Source organism: Eptatretus burgeri, chromosome 9 (assembly GCF_056783735.1).
Source record: "Eptatretus burgeri isolate ZD-2024b chromosome 9, Ebu_testis_v1, whole genome shotgun sequence".
Classification (NCBI taxonomy): Eukaryota; Metazoa; Chordata; class Myxini; order Myxiniformes; family Myxinidae; genus Eptatretus; species Eptatretus burgeri.
In genome coordinates, this window is record NC_140969.1 from 93086635 (window position 1) to 93092340 (window position 5706).

A 5706-nucleotide genomic window follows, 5' to 3' on the forward strand; every position below is an offset into this window, starting at 1 on the left:
CATGCTGGAAATTAACAGTCCTGATCTTGTACCCTGGGCCAAAAGAAGGTTTGCAGCATATCCAGGTAAATTTCTGCAGTGACAGATCCCTCAAAGAAAAAGGATCCAATTATCCCTAATGGAGATATGGCTGCCCAAACTGTCACTCCAGGTAAATTTACCTCCTTCTCAACTGTCACTTGGGTTATTCGCAGCCCAGTAGACACAATTGTGTCTGTTAATTGTGCCATTAAGCTTAAAACATGCCTCATCTGAACACCAGATGTGTGTTATATATATATATATATATATATATATATATATATATATATATATATATATATATATATATATATATATGTATTATATATATATATATATATATATATATATATATATATATATATATATATATATATATATATATATATATATGACCATTGTGTCATCTTGTGTCATCTAAAACATGCCTCATCTGACCATTGTGTCCTCCTCGTGAAGTTTAGCTAAGAACTTCGCAAAATTGAAGACGGTGGTCGTCATCTCCATCATGAAGGGCATGCAGTAAGCGTGGAATGTAAGGTTTCCATTTTTTCTGGTGGAGGATACGGATAACACTTGATTGGCTCATTTCCAACTATGCAGATAAACGGCGAGTTGACATTTGCGGACTTTGTTCCAGTCTTCTGATGGCTTCTTTAGCCTTAGCTACATTCGTTGCCGTTTTCGGACCCCGAACTTCTTTGCAGTGGCTACTGACCCTGTTGCTTCAAATTTCTCGACAATCAATCACATGTTTCTTCCCTGAGGTGGTTTAATATCGAATTCCTGTGCCAAACGGCATGCCGCCATCGTTGGTTGTTCATTACATTTGTAGTAATGTTTCACGGCCGCAATGAGTTGATTCATTGAAAGGTAATTCATGGTTCAATTTGGTGCAAATTCAGTAACTTTCCAAACTCACAGCAATAACCTGCAAAACAAAATCAAAAATAAATAAGTTACGAAAACTAATCATCTGCAAGACAATTATTAACAAGATGACTTCCCAGAAAGAATCTGACAGCCGAAAAAACAGAAATCAGGTGCTACTTTTGACTCACCCTGTATATATGTGTGTGTGTGTGTGTGTGTGTGTGTGTGTGTGTGTGTGTGTGTGTGTGTGTGTGTGTGTGTGTGTGTGTGTGTGTGTGTGTGTGTGTGTGTGTGTGTGTGTGTGTGTATATGTATATATATATATATATATATATATATATATATATATATATATATATATATATATATATATATATATATATATATATATATATATATATATATATATATATATATATATATATATATATGTATGTATGTATGTATGTATGTATATAGTGTTGGGCACCGATAACCAAAAAGTTAACTTCGATAACGATAATCCAATAACCCCAATTTTTAAGTCCGATAACGATAATCTGGTAATTATAATACAAAGTTAACGATAATCCGATAATGATAACTACTTTTTAACATAAATTAAAAAAAAAACAAGGAAAAAGCTTCAAAACCCATAGAAAAGGCTTATTTATACTAAACCCAAGAATAAAATAAGCATTATGCGTCTTTTTAGAGTCTATGACACTATGTGCTGGTTGCCCTTGAGCAAGGGTTCCCAACCGGGGGAAATTTCCCCCAGGGGGGAAATTTGGGTGTTTCAGGGGAAAATTCTAGTCTGGAATTAAAATTCTGGAAATTATCAGAAAATAATTAGAAAATAATTTCCAGTAATAGCTTTCTGTTCTTCTCTTCTCAGGAGTACCCGTTTCCTGAACTTTACCCGCTTTCATTCTTATGTTTTATTTTCTTTCTTCTTTTTTAGTTTGTTCTTTTCTATTACATGTCTTAATATGATCTCTCTTGTTCTTTTCAGGTCCGCAAGTGATCATGTCGAAAAAACGGATATATTCAGAAGCATATCTAGATTTCGGTTTTACGTTCGTTGTGAATAACGGGGAACATCTGCCACAATGTGTCATCTGCACAAAGACCTTGGGGAATGGTAGCATGAAGCCATTCCAGATGAAGCAACACCTTCAAGGATGCCATCCCGAACTACAGAACAAGGATCGTGAATACTTCAAGCTGAAACAAAATTATCTGAAGAAGATGAGACTGGACTCAACTGGAACGTTTCGTCAGCAAACGGACGCTATTGTGAAAGCGTCATACGAAGTCTCGTACAATATTGCGAGGGAGAAGAAACCACACACAATTGGTGAAACATTGGTGAAGCCCTGTATGCTGCAGTGCGTGAAGTTGGTCCTTGGTGAGGCTGCCCACAACAAGATGACCCAGATTTCCCTTTCAAACAACACCATTCGGTCACGGATCAATGATATGGCTGAGAGCATCAAGAACCAAGTTGTCAGAAGGTTCGAGGGTCACAGTTTTTTTCGATTCAACTCGACGAATCGACAGATGTTGCGAATCTGTCCCAGCTGTTGGTCTTTGTTCGTTATACCACCGAAAAAGGAATTGCAGAAGAATTCCTCTTCTGCAAACCTCTCCAGACCACGACCAAAGCTCAGGATGTGATGGACCTTATCAATGACAGCAACATCAGCTGGGAGTCTCTGGTTGGGGTGTGCACGGATGGTGCCCCAGCCATGCTCGGCTCTCGATCGGGGTTCGTCACGCTCGTCAAGCAAAATAATCCGGCAGTGGAATCGACACACTGTCTGATCCACAAAGAGGCGCTTGCTTCGAGAACTCTCCCCAAGAACTTCAAGCAGCATCTCGAGACTGTCATCAAAGTCGTCAACTTTATCAAGGGTTCCGCTCTGAACACTCGGCTGTTCCGTCGGCTCTGTGAAGGCATGGAAGCCGACCACGAATCGTTGCTGTTTCATACTCAGGTGAGGTGGCTCTCAAAGGGAAACATGTTGCAGCGAGTCCTGGAATTGTTTGATGAGGTGGTAGCCTTCCTTCGGGCCCAAGAGAATGTTGTGCTTCTGGAGGCGTTGAAGGGTGAGTTTTTCCGTGTGCGGCTGTCCTACTTGTCCGATATTTTCAGTGCATTGAACGAGCTCAACAGGAAACTGCAGGGCAAAGGGACCAACATTCTTTTTCAGTCGGAGAAGATCAGAGCTTTTGTGGCTAAACTGGAACTGTGGAAGAAAAGAGCGGGGAGTGGAAGTTTTTCCTCATTCCTTGCTCTGAACGAATGTGTGGAGGATATGGAGGATGGTCTGCCTGATCCAATAGCCGAGGATATCAAACAACACCTCAAAGGCTTGGAGGAAGAATTCAAGTATTACTTCCCGGGGATCACAAACGAGAGCAACGAGAACAAGCTTATCAGAGACCCATTTCAGAGGAACATTGATGATGTGCCAGAAGTGTGGCAGGAAGAGTTCCTGGACTTGAAAAACGACTCGACAGCGAAGGATGCCTTCCAGAATATGGAACTGGAAGAGTTTTGGACCCAAGTCAGAGGAACCTACCCGCTTCTTGCGACCAATGCTCTGCGGATATTGGTCCAGTTTTCTTCCACCTACCTGTGTGAGACAGGATTTTCGGCACTGGTACACCTCAAAACAAAGGCACGCAACAAGTTGGAGGTGGAGGCAGATCTTCGCTGTGCGCTCTCCATAACTCCCCCAGACATTGAAGGACTCGTGAACGGCAAACAATGCCAGAAGTCACACTAAAATGCTGTGTTCTTATTCAATACAATTTAATGTTAGCTGTGTTAGTGCATTTGAAAAATAAATTAGTAAATAGTCTGTGTGTTTTAACTGTTCTTTCTCTCATACACATGAAGGGGGAAATCTGGATGGTTGAATTGGGTGCAGGGGGAAATGACAGAAAAAAGGTTGGGAACCAGTGCCCTTGAGGAAGACAAACTTCTCAAAGTTAGGCCCAGCTGACAGTCTTGACCTCTTGGGCCTCAGGATGTCCTTGCCGAGAGAGAATAGCCGTTCCACTACGGCAGAGGACGGAATTGGGGTGTTGTACTTCAGGAAGAGGTTGGTGAGGATCTCCTCCCCCATGAAGTCAGAGTCGACCATGCCCTCCTTCCCATCAATGTCCAGCCAGGTGTCGACAAGTTTCTTGGCCTTCTGCTTGACACTGGTACGTGAGCCAGCGGCCGTCCACCCAGCGAAGAGGTCGTCATGCATGCTGCTGTTGTTGGAGCTGGTGGTGTTGTCGCCGTTCCGGTCCCTCACGACCCTCAGTGCTCTCTCGACCTCGTCCTCCATGGCGGCCTTGACAGAGACTTAGGTTTCTGTCGAACCTGTGCAGCCAGTGGAGCCGGAACTTTGGATGGAAGGCAGCTGCCAGCTGGCAGTCCCGGTCGTTCAGGTAGTGGTTGAACCGGGTGGCGATGGCTGCTACCAGGACGTCGACCAGTGGCTTGCAGACAGCGAAGCTGTTCCTCATGTTCCTGAACTTTGTGAGGGTGATGGCCACTGTGGGAAGGAGGGTTCCAAGGTAGGCGTTCTTCTCCCCCTGGATGGTGTCAAGGGCGATAGCCACATGGGACATGACTTTGGCCCACTCCTTCAGGAAGGTTATCTCCTGGTCGTTGAAGGCCGAGAGTTTCTCCATGTGTTTAAGGAACCTGTTCAGCTCAGCCTGAGCCTTGCCATGGGCATTCTTGTTGAGGGTGTTGAAGGCAGCGACAGCGGGGGAGGCCCTTGCCCAAGGCCCTGCTTGAGGAGGCCCTTGCCCAAGTCCAGCGTGGCCACCAGATTGAAGGTGTGAGCCGCACACCTCATGTGGACTGGTAGACTGGGGTGCTCTGATTCCTCATCAAGGAGTTCGCCGAGGGTTACAATGTTGATGGCGTCGTCACCCTCAGCCGTGTCGTCTGAGTCGGCCTCAGGCGGTTCGGCAACATCGTCGAGGTCAGGCAACAGATCCACCTGGCCGCCATATTGGGTGAAAGCCTTCATGAAGTTGGGCCCGTTGTCGGTGGTTGTCCTGACTACCTTGTCCTGAATGTTGAAGCGCTCGTGAACCTAAACCATGGCCTCCGTTATGACATCATAAGTGTGGCGATCAATTTGACGGGTACAGGTGAGGACAGCATGCTTCCTGGCCCTGGTGGTTGGGTCAATTCAGTGAGCTGTCATGCCGAGGAAAGATCTCAAACAAAGAAACAGACAAAAGAATACAATTTATTTTCTTAAAAAGATAAGTTTTTAACTTGTCATAAAATTGCCTATTCTACTGTCTACATTATTAAATAGATGATATACTATACACAGACTATTGAATATTAATGTTTCTTTTTATAATAATTTGCGTAAATTAAACTAAAATAAAACATAATAATCAGTGTGTTAATCAATAATCACTTAATCACTGATTACTGATTAAGTGATTATAGATTAATACACTGATTATTAAGTTTTATTTTAAACATTTCAAAATGAAAGTTAAGCTTAATTTATGCAAATTATTATAAAAAGAAACATTAATGTACTACAGTCTTCATTATTGAATTGTGATTAGTACTGATAAATGATGAAGTGATTATTAAGTTTTATTTTAAACATTTTGAAAGTAAACTGAAGTTCAAGTTACACCAATTTTTATAACAAAAAGCAGTAATATTCACTTTTTTACATAATAATTTATTTTACTAAATACATTAAAACTTTCAAAGTAGTTAGTACAATAAATATTTATAAATACATAAATGATAATTACCTATTGTGAGCAGTCCAACAGTCGGCAGTG

General features: G+C 42.1%; 1 pseudogene; it reads right to left on the reverse strand.

Moving 5' to 3' along the window:
* Nucleotides 1-3767: 3767 nt before the first annotated feature.
* On the reverse strand, nt 3768-5149 carry LOC147020626 (uncharacterized; annotated as a pseudogene).
* Between the last annotated feature and the right edge of the window lie 557 nt (nt 5150-5706).